Consider the following 17,500-nt stretch of genomic DNA (forward strand, 5'->3'; position numbering starts at 1 on the left):
TAGCATTATATGGCAGCAGTATTTGCAATATTTTAAATATAATATATATAATGTTCAACCTATTTGAATCATAAAACTTTAATGTTGGTTTCTTAATCCACTTTTTATAGAAAATGTCCAATTCAGCTACTGTTGTAGTACATTGAAGACTTAAATTAATATAGAGACAAAAATAAATAGTACTTTTTTTTACAACTGTTTGGATGAGTACTGGCAATTGTCTCAAGTGGCTCATAATGTAATGCAACATAAATTATTATTGAGAGCAGACAAAATAAACTGTATGAAAGTCATGCAAAAAAATGAGTTGTTTGCCTTCTGGAAAAAAGGTTAACTATCGTATAATTAGTTCATTTTAGTAGGAAGTGGTTCACTATAATGTTGTTTGAGAAAGAAACAGAGCAGGAAATCGGTCAATGAAATCTCACATCACTAAAGAAATGAGTCTATTTTGATATGCTCCTGTATATAACATATTTCTATAAACATTGATCTACATATGGTAAATATATAAATGTGCAAATAGTCAAATTCTAATTATTTTTAAGAATTATGTTAAACATTTAGGGCTAGATTAAATATGGAGTGGTAGTTTGCGATCGCTTTGGAGCATTAAAGGGACAGTCTAGGCCAAAATAATCTTTCATGATTCAGATAGAGCATGTATTTTTAAACAATTTTCCAATTTACTTTTATCACCAGTTTTGCTTTGTTCTCTTGGTATTCTTAGTTGAAAGCTTAACCTAGGAGGTTCATATGCTAATTTCTTAGACCTTGAAGCCCACCTCTTTCAGATTGCATTTTAACTTTTTTTCACCACTAGAGGGTGTTGGTTCACGTATTTCATATAGATAACACTGTGCTTGTGCACGAGAAGTTATCTGTGAGCAGGCACTGATTGGCTAGACTGCAAGTCTGTCAAAAGAACTGAAAAAAGGGGCAGTTTGCAGAGGCTTAGATACAAGATAATCACAGAGGTTAAAAGTATATTATTATAACTGTGTTGGTTATGCAAAACTGGGAACTGGGTAATAAAGGGATTATCTATCTTTTAAAACAATAAAAATTCTGGTGTAGACTGTCCCTTTAACACCGCTAGAAGTATTGCACTCAGAGATTCGTGCTCATATTACAAGTTTAAAGAAAAATGTTTGGGCTCTCACGTTTGCAAAGTCGGGGTAACAAATAGACTTTGAGAAGTCGCAAATCCAAAATTGCATTCCCAATAGACTTCAATAATGCCAAAAAATGGACAAAAAACACCCACAAGCCACGCAAACTCAACTGCAGTTATTCAAAAGCGCAAAATAAGAGAAAAATATGGCATATTTCATAATCCAGTGTTCTGCACATAGGAAAATGTGTTCTATTTAATCTTAAAGAGATATTTAAATAAATATATATATATATATATATATATATATAATGATTATTACACAAATATATATATTTATACCTATAATATACATGATTATATATAGGTATAGAGTGTAACTGTACTGTACTTTTAAATTAATTTGGATTTTTTTGTGCACTTTTTATTTGAGCGTAAAAGTAAACCAGAGTTCTGAAGTCGTGGTAATCATTCTAGCGTAAACCATTGATGTGCTCATACGTTCACATTTACTTTCATCTTCTAATATGAGCGGAATTTAACTTGCATGCAAATTGACGTGAAAACCCGATATCGCTTGTGCACAAACAATAGTGTGCCATTCGTCATCTAGACCTTAGTACTTATCACTTAATAATGTCTAGGAAAATGTATATTAACAATCTTTACCAAACCAACAAACAGCTTTTTAACATAATGTAATAGCATGTGCTTCAAATGTTCAATTTTATTTGTCCAGATATATCAACAAAATCATATGCTTTATTTCAGTCTACATGCACCAGTTGTCACTTCTATTAATCCCTAAATTGACCTTAAATGGACATGAAACCCACATTTTTTATTTCATGATTTAGAAAGAGAATGCAATTTTAAACATCTTTCTAATATACTTCTATTATCTAATTTGTTTTATTCTCTTGATATTCTTTGCTGAAAAGCATATCTAGATATGCTCAGTAGCTGCTGATTGGTTGCTGCACATAGAAGCCTCATGTGATTGGCTCACCCATGTGCATTGCTTTTTCTTCAAATAAGGATATCTAAAAATTAAGCAAAATAAATAATAGAAGTAAATTGTAATGTTGTTTAAATTTGTATGTTCTATCTGAATCATGAAAGAAAGATTTTGGGTTTAGTGGCCCTTTAATAACAGCTTTGAATATAACAACTTATTGAATGCCATCTAGTGGTGAATTTAAATATATTTAGTGCATCTGGTGCTTATTTACCATATCTATTTCTTTAATATGAAATCTTAAAAGTGTAGATAATTGTTACAACCCAAACAACAACCAGTATGGGTAAGTTCCAGATGAAAAACTTCTAAAACGAAAGATAAATCTATTAAAAATTGACCTGCTTACAATCATAGTAAAATTTCAAAATTGTGAAAGCAAAGGTAAATCATAGAAGAGGTTCATTCCATTTTGTCAAGTGGTACCTAAGCTTCATTATTGTCTCACCCACATATTAATACCTTTATGGACATTTTAATATTGATCTTGCATATTGTTTATGCTTTTGCATTGCTTTTTTTGTACAAGACACAGTTATAAATAAAGAATGATTGTTTAAAGAAATGTATATGCATATAATAAAAAGACATGTCTCTTTTATAAGAGATCTCAACTTTGATTTGGTCAAATGTTTAATTAAAACCCCTTAAAGGTGGTTATAATACCTTAAATAAGGGCATGTGGTAATTTGTCGGGGCACAAAAAAAAAACTGCCTACTCTTCATCTCTGCACTGCATTTTAAATATTATATGAGAAAATAAATCTGTTCCCTATCACTTTTTTCATTCTACAATTTATTCAATATCTTCTTTGCTACCTAAAACTCAATAAACCTTCAAATTCTACAAATATGTAATCACAATCTATTAGAACAACTCTCACACAAAAATATATAATTGCATTTGAGTTAGGCACTCTTGTTCCAAAATATACAACTGACCTGGGGTGCACTTTTACTTGTATAATACAGGTCTGCTCAATGAAGTTTTCATAATGCAAAGCTTAATATACAGTTTATTTATTTTGCCCATCCTCAAATAATGAGGCCTAATTATCAAGCTCCGAAAAGAGCTTGATGCCCCTGTTTCCGCGTGACTGCTGCTCCATAAGTTGTCGGCCTGCCCTGAGGCTGCGGTCTTCAATCCGCCCGATCCTATACGATCAGGCTGATTGGCACCCCCTGCTAGCGACCGATTGGTCGCAAATCTGCAGAGGGTGGCATTGCACAAGCAGTTCACAAGAACTGCTTGTGCAATGATAAATGCCGACAGCGTATGCTGTCGGCATTTATCGATGTGCAGCGGACATGATACGCTACATTGTATCATGTCCGTCCGCACTTCAATAAATTGGTCCCAATGTCTTTTTATATTATAAAAAGTTCCAGAAAAAAGTGTGGCTTTCAATTGGTTATAAATATATGCAGCCACATATTTGGAACCAGATTGGACAATGTATACGCACACATACACATACATATACAAAGTAATTTTTATTATAAAATGTTACAGAAATCTATCTATCATCTATCTATCTATCTATCATCTATCTAGCTAGCTATCTATGTGCGTAACCTCTTACTTAGGAGGAGATTAGACAGTCTCCTTTGACACTTTTATTTAACAGGAAAGTATACAAGCACACACACATATCCCAGTGTGTAAGAATGTTTCCTTAAAGGGTTACAAATCTTTCAAAAAATTGATACCTGAAAATCACTGTATTATCAAATTTAACATTGCATATATTAAATGCCCTTATTTGTAATCCAAAACGAAGGTTTGAAAATAACTTATAATCTTATATTTATTTCTACATAAACCCACAGCAAGGACCGCCCTTAAAAGTAGGCTGATCATTACTGTACATTTGCATTGCTGTTCCTCCAATTGCAAACAAGTAGGCATGTTCTAATTATAATATTCATTATCCCAGCTTGTCCTGAAAATCGCATGCGCAATTTAGAAAATAAGAAATCGCATGCACACTTTTAACAAGCCTTCCTTTCAGACATCTTTGTTTCTTCAATGTGCGCAGTTGTAGTGCCTACATTTAAATGTAGAAATTATTAAAAGTAGACCATGCTCGTAGTCTAGGGGTGATTGGGATACTTACCTCAATATATATATATATATATATTTATCTGCTGCTCCTCCTCCATCAGCTACTTCGGCAAATTCTGTGCTCTGGTGCGCCCCCCTCTGACGTCACAATGCACATGTTAGCTCTATATCTGGCGCTTTGTTGTTGATGCACCTCAAGTCAGAGCACAGATTTGATCCACTATGCGCATGCTTGAATCCACAAAGGGATACAATTGTGCATGCGGCAGCCATGATTGTTCTACCTTGGTACACTATCATTATAGGGCCTGCATCATGAAGATAACAGTGGGTTTGGCAGAGTTAATAGTTTTGGAGATAAAATACTGGTAAACAGCAGTAAACATTTAATAACTATTAATTGCAAATAGTATTGCTACTTAACAAGGTTTAAAAATAGATTATAATAATATTTGGGTTTACTGTCCCTTTAAATTGCACCATGACTGAAAATATTTCAGAGCAGAATGTTAATCTACAAGATCTCCAATAAACACATTTAACGCTACATTACTCTGTCTAGTTGACAACTCTAATAGGATTACATAAGTGATAATTATTTTATTTTTTTAAATGGAAAGAAAAAAAAATAACATAACTTCATATTTGTAATAGGTCATTATTCAAGGAATTACAAATAAGTTTCTCTTGAGTCACCATCATTTACAGTAAACATAAAAGTCATACCACTGGCAAGATTCGTTATATCTGGTGGTAATAGAAAACACATGAGAAACTGGCATTTCTGGGCACAAGTATAATAAAATAATATTTCTATACTACTGTGGGTTAAAAGAAAACGTTGGTTTTTATGAGACTTGCATTCCACTGGATTATGCCAGTAAAACAGTGCTGACATCAGGTCCTCCAATAAACGATGTGACAATTCTAACTCTTGCCTATTAGATAACATCATCAAACTACACTGCATGTATAAACAATAGAACTATGGTCTGTTACAATTAGTAATAATACTAATGCTTTATATTTCAAATATCTTAAATTCAGAACATAAACTATTAAGATAAATAATCAAACAACTAAAGATGATATGATTAGAAACCTCTAAAGCCTCAATTTCTTACTTATATTATTTTATTCTGTTCTCGTTCTGGTTGTTTTGAGAATTTTTCCTACATTAAATTGAGACGTAATCATTTGTAGCCTATGATCCTTTTCCAAGAACAGTTTGTTTTCTGGAGGGGATACCAAATTCTATAGTCAAACCTCCCACAAAAAAAAATAAAAAGTCTAAAAAAATAAAATCTAGCCAATAAAGCTAAGTGACTACATATGAGACAAAATACCACACACTGTAGCTGGCAAACTCAATGTATTTTAGCCCTAATGAATGTTTGCAGTGAAGATTACATTTTAAATAGGAAATTAAACTAATGAAAACCATTGTTTGTAGGTGCAGTTGACGGTATTGACAGCTGAATTATACAACATCATTTGCTTCAGTAATTGAAGTCATATATTGTTTGTGGCCGGTATAAAAAGGACTATGGATTTTAATGCATTTTATAGGCAAGTTTCAACTCTCTGAGGTATTGACATTATATAAATGTACCAACGAAACAGATGTCAACAGAGAATAGTTGTAGTATTCTATGGTTAGTGTTATGCATTTTATTATGCTTCATTAAAACAACATTAAGTAAAAAACATCTATGTTGCATACCAAAGAGCCTTAAACAAGTTAATTCATATTCAGCAAGATTACAAGTTGTGCGGTATGGCTATGACGCTGAAAATTGGCAAGCGGAATGGCAGGTCTCCCGTATTACAAGTCGCGGCTGTACAGCTATACCGCAAGCGTTTTAACTTGTACTGAAACTCTCCATTCCGCACTCAAAAAAATGGCTTTTGAGTGTTGATTTTTCAGATCTCCTGTATTAGAAGTTGTGTGGTCCGGCTATTTCGCTAGCATTATAGCTTATACCACCACGATCCAGTCCGCTATCAAAGACCAGTAGTTATGGATTTTGCGAAACAAAAATGTTTCACAAAACTCATAACAAAAATGTTACAAAGTACACCCATAAACTACCTATTAACCCCTAAACCACCATCCCACGCATCATAAATACTATATTAAACCTATTAACCCCTAATCCGCCGCCCCCACATTGCTACTACTAAAATAAGCCTATTAACCCCTAAACCGCAGGCCCCCCACATTGCAAATACTAAACTAAACCTATTAACCCCTAAACCGCCATTCCCCCTCAATGCAACACACTAAATTAAACTATTAACCCCTAAACCTAACACCCCTTAACTTTAAATTAAAGTTACAATATAACTACCAATATAACTATCAAAAAAAAAAAATTACCTGTGAAATTAAAAAAACTAAGCTTAAACTATAAATAAACCTAATATAACTATTTAAAAAAAAAAAAAAAACCTGTTATAAAATATAAAAATCCTAACACTACGAAAAAATAAAAAAAAAATAACATTACAAAAACAAACACTAAAATTACGAAAAATAAAAAAAAATCTAAGATTATAAAAAAATAAACAAAATTATCCAAAATAATAAAAATTAAACCTAATCTAATCTAATCTAATAGCCCTATAAAAACAAAAAAGCCACTCCAAAATAAAAACACCCCCTAATCTAACAATAAACTACCAATAGCCCTTAAAAGGGCCTTTCGTAGGGCATTGCCCTGAAGCAATCAGCTCTTTTACATAAAAAAATTACAAAGTACCCCCTAACAAAAAAAAAACCCCACCCAACCAACCCCCAAAATAAAAAAAAACGAAGTCTAAAAAAAAGCCTAAGCTACCCATTGTCCCTAAAGGGGTATTTGTATGGGCATTGCACTTAAAATCTCTTTTGCGACCCATAAAAAAAGAAAACCCACCCCAAGTGGAACTAAAAAATACCCCAAAGCCCACATATTTAGTTCCACTTTTCCTGGGGACCACAAAAACTTTGCACACATGCCTAGATATACTTTTTTCCTGAGGGTTGCAAAAACTAATACTAACGGACACATGCGTCTTTCACCAGTTGGACTTTCCTGTTCTAATATTTCATTAAGAATATAGAGGAGTGAAACTAAAATAAAGTACAACCTGTAACAAAGTAACATAGTAGATAAGGTTGAAAAAAACTTAGAAGTCTATCGAGTAGAACCAATACATATCTTAAAGGGACATTATACACTTGATTTTTCTTTGCATAAATGTTTTGTAGATGATTCATTTATATAGCCCATACAGGTTTTTTTTGTTTTTTTTTAAATGTATAGTTTTGCTTATTTTTTAATAATATTGCTCTAATTTTCAGACTCCTAACCAAGCCCCAAAGTTTTAGGAGAATACTGACGTATACCAACTCCAGCTTACTCCTGTTTGTGTAAAGAGCCTTTTCATATGCAGAGGAAGGGGGAGTGTTTGTTATTTCCCACTTAAAGTGGGTGTTCTGGCTACCTTTTTAACAGAGCAAAATTGGGAGCTTCTATGTAAGTTTTTAAACGGTTTTATACTGGATTTTTATATAAGTATCTGTGCATATTATTCTTCATAGTAGTGTCTATTACATGCAATTATATGAAAATTGGCATATACTGTCCCTTTATTATACTTACAGTCAAAGTTCCAGCTGAGCTTATATTAATCCCATTAATTAAGGTGACCCATTTAACAGAAGCAATCATATCCCTAAATTCTAAGTTTCTAGACAGAGATGTATATAAACCATTTTTAAATGTATCTACTACCTCCTTAGGTAATGAGTTTCACAATTTTATTGCTCTCACAGTGAAAAAACCTTTAGGTTGCAGGAGATAATGAGGCATATTTATCAAGCTCTGTATGGAGCTTGATGCCCCTTTTTGCCTGAATGTCTAAATACTGCTGCTCCATACAACTGCTCCATAACGTGTCTGCCTGCTCTGAGGCTGTGGACATCAACCCGATAAAATACTTTTGGGTTGATTGACACCCCCTGCTAGCGGCCGATTGGCCGCAAATCTGCAGGGGGCTGCATTGCACCAGCAGTTCACAGTGTATGCTGTCGGCATTTATCGATGTGCGGCAGACATGATATGCTACTTCATATCATGTCCGCTCGCACATTGATAAATATGCCCCAAAATCTCCTTCCTCCAGCCTTAAATTGTGACCTCTTGTCACATAAAAAATCTTGGAATAAACAGAGCTTTTGCTATCTCTGTATATGGACTTTAAATATTTATATAAAGTAATCATGCCACCTCTCAAGCACCTGTTTTAGAGAAAACAATCCCAGTTTGGCTAGCCTCTCCTCATAGCTTAAATTCTCCATTCCCCTTATTAGTTTTGTGGCCCTTCTTTGAACTTTTTCTAAGTCTGTAATGCATTTTTTTTAGATCGGACCTCAGAACTGCACTCCATACTCAAGGTGAGGTCTTGCCAGGGATTTATATAGTGATAGAATTATGCTTTCCTCCATTGCATCAATGCCTCTTTTAATACATGCTAGTATCTTATTAGCCTTAGAGCCTCTGCCCTGCATTGTGCGCCCATCTTTAGCTTGTTATCTATTACTACTCCAAAATCCCTTTTCTCCTCTGTTTTGCCAAGTTTAGTTCCATTTAAATAATAGGTTACCTGATTATTTTTACTTCCAAAATTTCAAATAAAGACATTTCATTTCTAATATTAGGGTAGGCGCCAACAGAGGACAGAAAAGTATCCAATAGTTACAAAATTATAAAAACAATACAGCTTTCTCAGGGGTCATTTCCAGTCTTTCCTTTTTTTTTTCCTGATGCTTTTTTCCTTGTGTTTCCTGCAGATTTGTTAGCTGTATGTGATATCACATACCTGTTTATATTAAATACATATATATGTATATATATAAATGTCTGTCCGGCCCACTACTGAGGGACTATACAATAGTGCTGAATATAGGTTTAATGAATCAAGACCATGGGGCATATCTATCAAGCTCCGGATAGAGCTTGAGGCCCAGTGTTACCGGCGAGCCTGCAGGCTCGCCAGAAACACCAGTTATGAAGCAGCGGTCTAAAGACCACTGCTCCATAACCTGTCCGCCTGCTCTGAGCAGGCGGACAGACATCGCCGCAATTCAACCCAATCGAGTACGATTGGGTTGATTGACACCCCCCTGCTGGTGGCCGATTGGCCGCGAGTCTGCAGGGGGCGGCGTTGCACCAGCAGCTCTTGTGAGCTGCTGGTGCAATGCTGAATATGAAGAGCGTATTGCTCTCCGTATTCAGTGAGGTCTGGCGGACCTGATCCCCACTGTCGGACCAGGTCCGCCAGACTTTGATAAATAGAGGCCCATATATTCATATATACATCTAAAATAGCATCTGTGGCCATTTCAGAGTGTATTTACATGCACAAGATAATAGAATTATTCCAAATCATCTTTTAATACCCGCTAACATGTCAAAAAGCAATTATTTGAATTTATAGACAATCTTTATGTGTTTAATTTAATGTTTAATTTGATGTGTCCATTTTTTGCTTAAATAAAGTGCAAAACCAATGGTCAGAACGATTGTGATCACCAAAGCCAGTGTTATCTTTGCATGATATTGTTGAATTTTCAGCTGTGTGCTCCAATCTGATTATAAATCTTGTTAGCACCTGGATTGTGTCCCCTAAGAAATTGAAAAGTACTTATTGGGAGTTAATAAAATGCTAATAAATGGGAACAGAAAGAAAGAAATCAACCCACACGTTATCTAAAAGAATTATGCTTTAAAGGGACATTAAACACTTTGAGATGACAATATAAAATGAAAAAAAAATTGTATATATAAAAAAACTTTACAATAAACTTTCATTATTTATTTTGTCCCCTTTTCCTATAATTCCATTCTGAAATTGTAAGCTTTTCAGTTCCTGTTAGAAATGGAAGTGAAGAGCACTGTTATATTCCACACAGCAATTGGCTAAACACTCTAGTGACCTATTTATATCTGCCTCTAATTGGCCACAGCAGAGAAAGTAACCTAAGTTACAACATGGCAGATCCCATTGTTTTATAGACACTATGGGGCCGAATTATCAATGTGCTACGCTGTCAGCATTTATCATTGCACAAGCATTTCACTAGAAATGCTTGTGCAAGGCCGTCCCCTGCACATTCACAGCCAATTGGCCTCTAGCAGGGGGGTGTCAATCGTATTCGATTGGGCGGATTGTTGTCCGCTGCCTCAGAGGTGGGGGACGAGTTAACACCGCTGCTTCTCAACTAATGTTTCTAGCGAGCCTGAAACAGATGCATTCAGCTCCATACAGAGCTTGATAAATAGGCCCCTATAATGAAACTAAAAAAATACATCTACTTTTTATTCTCAGACTTATCTTTTATTTGAATGTATCACTCTATCTAGCATTTATTTAGTGTTTAATGTCCCTTTAAGCGCTCCCGTCTTAAATAGAATATTGTAGCAGATGAGGAAATGAAGTTCATAGAACTCTTTAGTGATTCAAAGTTTAGTAATCTTGTGGGCAGAGTAATTAAACATACACATGATTAGCATTACTTTGTATAACCTAACTCACTTTTCTCCCAGATGAATTAAAATGAACAAAAGTATGAATTATTAATAAGGGCACCATTGTGTATAACGATTGGGCGGATTGCTGTCCGCTGCCTCAGAGGTGGGGGACGAGTTAACACCGCTGCTTCTCAACTAATGTTTCTAGCGAGCCTGAAACAGATGCATTCAGCTCCATACAGAGCTTGATAAATAGGCCCCTATAATGAAACTAAAAAAATACATCTACTTTTTATTCTCAGACTTATCTTTTATTTGAATGTATCACTCTATCTAGCATTTATTTAGTGTTTAATGTCCCTTTAAGCGCTCCCGTCTTAAATAGAATATTGTAGCAGATGAGGAAATGAAGTTCATAGAACTCTTTAGTGATTCAAAGTTTAGTAATCTTGTGGGCAGAGTAATTAAACATACACATGATTAGCATTACTTTGTATAACCTAACTCACTTTTCTCCCAGATGAATTAAAATGAACAAAAGTATGAATTATTAATAAGGGCACCATTGTGTATAACCAGAGAGCTGACATTGCAGTTTCTATGCTCTGATGACTTCTGTTCTGTATAAAAGAGAAGATTGTTTGGTTTTTTTTCGTCACGAAATTTAATTTAACTTCCTGCATTATTTAGGTTGCGGAGAAGCACAGGGGAACAGGGCAGTATATTGTGCATCTACTCGGTAAAATATATTTTTTATTTCAGTTCAGTTAACTAAATGGACACTTATTTAGATACATAGGGGTAGATTCATCATTGTGCGGATAGACATGATCCGCTGTAGCAATCATGTCCGCCGCACATCAATAAATGCCGACAGCATACGCTGTCAGCATTTATCATTGCACAAGCAGTTCTGGTGAACTACTTGTGCTATGCCGCCCCCTGCAGATTTGCAGCCAATGGGCCGCTAGCAAGGAGTGTCAATCAACCCGATCGTATGTGATCGGGCTGATTGCTGTACACCCCCTCAGAGGTGGCTAACAAGTTAAGGAGCAGCGGTCTTATGACCGCTGCTTTTTAATTCCTGTTTCCCGTGAGCCTTTAGGAAACAGAGGCATTGGGGCCAATACGGAGCTTCTTAAATCGGCAACTTAGCATGCTTTATATTTTGGGACAGATTACGAGTGGAGCACTAACATTTGTGAGGGAGAGATAAGGGGTTTATCGCTGGTGTTTGTGCTTGTCGGGTTTACCGCTGGTATTACAAGTGGAAAGAAAACACAATCACTTGATTGCAATCACAATTTACGCTAGAATGATTACTGTGTCCTCAAAGCTCTGGTTAGCTTTCGCAAAATTCAAAAGTGTCACGAAACACATAATAAAACATTACAAAGTACAGATACATTCATAATAACACTATCTACTAAAGATTATTAAAATAAAATATTGCACACAAAAGTTATACAGGCTCAATATGAGATCTCAGGTGTTAAAAAAAGATAGACAAAGGGCTTTAACATTGAGATACATACATGTACATGTCTAAATATGTATGTATATATATATATATATATATATATATATATATACACACACACAGAGAAGCACACTCACAGGAACAAACAACCAGCTCAATGTCATTGTTAGCCTGTTCTATGGCTATTTACCACCTGGGTGCAGCTTCTTTTAGTCCAGTAATGCTTTTCACAGAATAGAACTTTCCTGTAGTATATGAGTCTGATCCCGCCTATTATGGTCAGTCCAGCGTCAACATACCAGGCAATTCCTCTTTGAACAAGGAACACAGCAACTCCAGACAATCATTTTGGCCTTCATTGGGCCTCATCAGTGATGTGTAGCCATATTACTCTAAGCACACTGAGCAAGCACATCTGCTTCTTGGGTGGTAGGTAACTAGCCATAGAACAAGCTATTATGCTATTGTTCATTCCCAGGTTGAGCGCTTCTCTTTCTATATTTATGCAAATTATGAAGTCTTCCTAAGAGTGATGTGGGAATCCAGATGTGGACCCGTTGCTCAGTGTGCCTAGAGGGAAATGGCTGCACCTCACTGACGAGGCCCACACTAGGCCAAAACGTACGTCTGGGGTTTTGCCGTTTCTCTCGTTCAGAGAGGGATTGTCTAATATTTTGGGTCTGGACTGTACTGTAAAGTCAGGATCAGACTGATATGCTTCAGGAGAGTTCTTCTCTGTGAAAGGCACATGTTGAGCATAAAGAGGCTGCTTCTTGGGTGGTAACTAGCCATAGAACAAGCTATTATGCAATTGTTCATTCCCAGGTTGAGCGCGTCTCTCTCTTTATATTTATATATATACATATATATACAGTATGTCTATATGTTTACATATGTGTTTACATGTGTATATATGTATCTACAGAAAAAAACACAAAAATAGGATCCAGGATGGAGAGTATAAAATCGTAGTTTATTGGCAAAAAAAGTTAAAAGGCCAAACATAGGCTGGAGACAGAGCAAAAACAAGAACAAACAGTGTATAAGCTTGACACCAACGGCTTACATGTTTCAGCATGTTTTTCCCATTCCAAAGTTCTTCACATAGCAGAAAAGGTTCTATGTATTTATAAATAAATATAAATTCATTAAAATTATGGGGGGAGATAAAAAACTGAAATTAAAATCCTCCATGTCTCAAAATTAAATCAATGTAAATATTTGCATAGGAAATTAGCACATCTAGGCAAGATTCACTGCTTGCTTTTTCCCAGAAATACCTCATATGCAATGTTACCAATGCACAAGAGAATTCTGGGTAAGATATGCAAATTAGATAAGCAAATTCTCAGTTTTTTTTGCTTCAAAATACTGTTTTAACACAGCGATCCTTTTAACAGGATTATTGCAGCAAACCAGAAATCACTCACTAGACAGCCTGTTTCGTTCTTTTTGGAACTCATCAGTAGGAGATAGATTTCTGGTTGCTGCATTGGTAAAGCTACTTTCAAGGTTAAACCAAAATTCATTAAAATTAGGGGGGAAGATAAAAAACTGAAATTAAAATCCTCCATGTCTCAAAATTAAATCAATGTAAATATTTGCATAAGAAATTAGCACATCTAGGCAAGATTCCCTGCTTCCTTTTCCCAGAAATACCTCATATACAATGTTACTAATGAACAAGAGAATTCTGGGTAAGATATGCAAATTCTCAGTTTTTTTTACTTCAAAATACTGTTTTAGCACAGCGATCCTTTTAACAGAATTATTGCAGCAAACCAGAAATCACTCACTAGACAGCCTGTTTTGTTCTTTTTGGAACTCATCAGTAGGAGATAGATTTCTGGTTGCTGCATTGGTAAAGCTACTTTCAAGGTTAAACCAAAATTCATTAAAATTATGGGGGGAGATAAAAAACTGAAATTAAAATCCTCCATGTCTCAAAATGAAATCAATGTAAATATTTGCATAGGAAATTAGCACATCTAGGCAAGATTCCCCGCTTGCTTTTTCCCAGAAATACCTCATATACAATGTTACCAATGCACAAGAGATTTCTGGATAATATATGCAAATTAGATATGCAAATTCTCAGTTTTTTTGCTTCAAAATACTGTTTTAACACAGCGATCCTTTTAACAGGATTATTGAAGCAAACCAGAAATCACTCACTAGACATATCTTGCATTTCTTACCCAGAATTCTCTTGTGCATTGGTAACATTGTATATGAGGTATTTCTGGGAAAAAGCAAGCAGGGAATCTTGCCTAGATGTGCTAATTTCCTATGCAAATATTTACATTGATTTAAATATATATATATATATATATATATATATATATATCAATGTAAATATTTGCATAGGAAATTATCACATCTAGGCAAGATTCCCCGCTTGCTTTATTGTTTGCTGCAATAATCCTGTTAAAAGGATAGCTGTGTTAAAACAGTATTTTGAAGCAAAAAAACTGAGAATTTGCATATCTAATTTGCATATCTTACGCAGAATTCTCTTGTGCATTGGTAACATTGTATATGAGGTATTTCTGTGAAAAAGCAAGCGGGGAATCTTGCCTAGATGTGCTAATTTCCTATGCAAATATTTACATTGATTTAATTTTGAGACATGGAGGATTTTAATTTCAGTTTTTTATCTCCCCCATAATTTTAATGATATATATAGCTGTATATATCAATACCTATATATAATCATCTGTATCACTCTCTCTCTATATATATATATAGGTATAAATATATTTGTTACAAAATATAAATAAAAATATCTTGAAATTAAATTTTGCCATAGATTATGTATTTCAAACACAGGGGTTAATTCCACTCAATTGCCAATGTATTTTCAGAGGGTTATTTGAAAAAAAAGGGAGACACAGTCACAGATTTTTGGTTGCTTCTCCGAGTTCAGAACACTTTTTTTTTTTATATGGATCCAAAATTTTCTTGATGGTCACAACCCATTATCTCGAGATTTTTCAACAGGTTTTTCAAGACCATTTAACACTTATTAAATATTTTCAACATTTTTGCGACTATTCCGAAAAGATTTGGAATAAATCTATTATGTTATGCATGTGCACTCTGATATGGCCACAGAAGAGGTTTTTAGAGATTTATTTGCATACCTGGTCTAGATTTATTAAAGCTCTAATAATTGCTATTATATAGGTTATCTGCAATGGACAGGACACAAATGTAAAGTCTTGTGCATTAATTTCATATGGAAAATTTCCGAATGAATGCGCAATGAAATTTAAAGAAAACTAATAAATATGCTAGTATTCATTTGTTTATTTTAAATTACCTTAGGGGCAGGGCCATCTTTAATATTGATTGGACCTGGGCAGACATTTTCTTGGACCCCCCATGCAATTATGATCAAAATTATCTAATGGTATCCGTTAGTTTATTCCTAGTCATACAATCTTACAATTAATTAGCAAAGATATGTAACTGCCCTATTGATGTTTGAATGTTCTACTCTAACGCATAAAGCTATACTAATAAAAAAATATAGTATAGTATCTTTTATATAAGATTTATGTAAGATTATTTTTCTTTGTTTTGCAATCCCTGCCTGCGTATTTTACATTATTCTTCTAAGCCTGGTGCCACCTGACAAGAACGCGTTGAGCAATGCGTTAGGGGTCTCTGCAAAGTTTTCCCCTCGTCTGACAATAAATTGCTCACCTTTTTGTCACCCTGTGACTTTTGCCAGTAAAATGCAGTTCTGTGACTTTTGCCAGTAAAATGCAGTTTTATCTTTTTGTAGGTCTCAACTGGGGAAAGGGAGATCCGATCTAGTGATCATACCTTTCTTAAATTATTCAGTAGTAAGTGGGGTATTTTCCTGCAATACTGATGACAGTTACTCAGAAAGTAATTTCATTTTTATTACAGATTTTTTACCCCAAAATACTTTCACTTGTCAGAATAATCAATTTTAAGTGTTCCCTCTAGACAGTAACTTTTCAAAAATCTGTGCAATTAAATTCCCACTGCTTATTTTTAGTTTTCAGTTCGTGTCACATAAAAGAAAATGCACAGAACGTCACATGGGAGGTCACGCTAACCCGGCAGCAGTTATTCATATTTCACATTCCAATGTTCTTAACTTACAGAACAATATGTACAAAATGTCCCAACTGTTTGCTGGTGATGTGTCCAGACAAAACCTCATGGAAAAGGAGGAAAAAAACACATATGGTGAAGTCCTGCTGATAATTAATGGCTTATAGTTAAAGCAGAGAGGTACTCACATACTCTAGAGCAGGGGTCAGCAACCTTCGGCTCCCAGATGTTTTGGAACTACATTTCCCACAATGCTGAGACACTCTTTAGGCTATCTGAGCATCATGGGAAATGTAGTTCCAAAACATCTGGGACCCGAAGGTTGCTGACCCCTGCTCTAGAGCTTCAAAATCAAGCTCTAGATTTCCAGGCACAGGAAGACTCCAAGTAGGAGACAAAGACAAAGATTAAAGTCCCATATGGGTTTAAGCTCCAAATGGAAGGACTCAGAAGTGGATAAAAAATTAACAATTAATTTATAAAAACAAGTGAGGTCACAAGGCATTAATAAGAGACAGTCCAAAGCTAACAACCAACGCAAACAAAGACCGTGTTTTCACAATATCTTATGAATGCAGTTTTTCGGTTCAGTATGGCACAAGACTCAATTTTTAGGTTCAGTATGGCACAAGACTCCATTCGGTTCAGTATGGCACAAACTGCATTCATGACCAATCGTGTGAATGAAGGGGCAGACATTAAACACTGCGACGAGTGTGTAATGATACATACGGGCCAGCGGATCAACAGATCTGCTGCCCGTGTTTAGCAAAGGTGGACAGTGTATAGATACACTTATAAACATAAATACAAATGTATACACCTATATACATATGTATATATACATACACACATGTATATGTATGTATAATTATACAATTATACATTTTAGCCTTTTCAATTCAAAGGGGTCCATTTATTATTGTGCGGATGGACATGATCTGCTATAGCGAACCATGTCCGCCGCACATCGTTAAATGCCGACAGCATATGCTGTTGGCATTTATCATTGCACCAGCAGTTCTTGTGAACTGCTGGTGCAACGCCGCCCCCTGCAGGGGTGTCAATCAACCCAATCGTATTGGATCGGGTTGATTTTCGTCGATGTCTGTCCGCCACCTCAGAGCAGGCGGACAGGTTATGGATCAGCGGTCTTTAGACCGCTGCATCATAACTTGTGTTTCTGGTGAGCCTGAATGCTCACCAGAAACACGGG

General features: G+C 35.2%; 1 protein-coding gene across 1 annotated transcript in view; it reads left to right on the forward strand.

Moving 5' to 3' along the window:
• The window catches only part of MYL3 (myosin light chain 3), a 108,895-nt gene that overhangs the window by 55,554 nt on the left and 35,841 nt on the right, over positions 1-17,500 (forward strand). The gene's annotated exons all lie outside the window — the stretch shown is intronic.

Source organism: Bombina bombina, chromosome 5, assembly GCF_027579735.1.
Source record: "Bombina bombina isolate aBomBom1 chromosome 5, aBomBom1.pri, whole genome shotgun sequence".
NCBI classification, from domain to species: domain Eukaryota; kingdom Metazoa; phylum Chordata; class Amphibia; order Anura; family Bombinatoridae; genus Bombina; species Bombina bombina.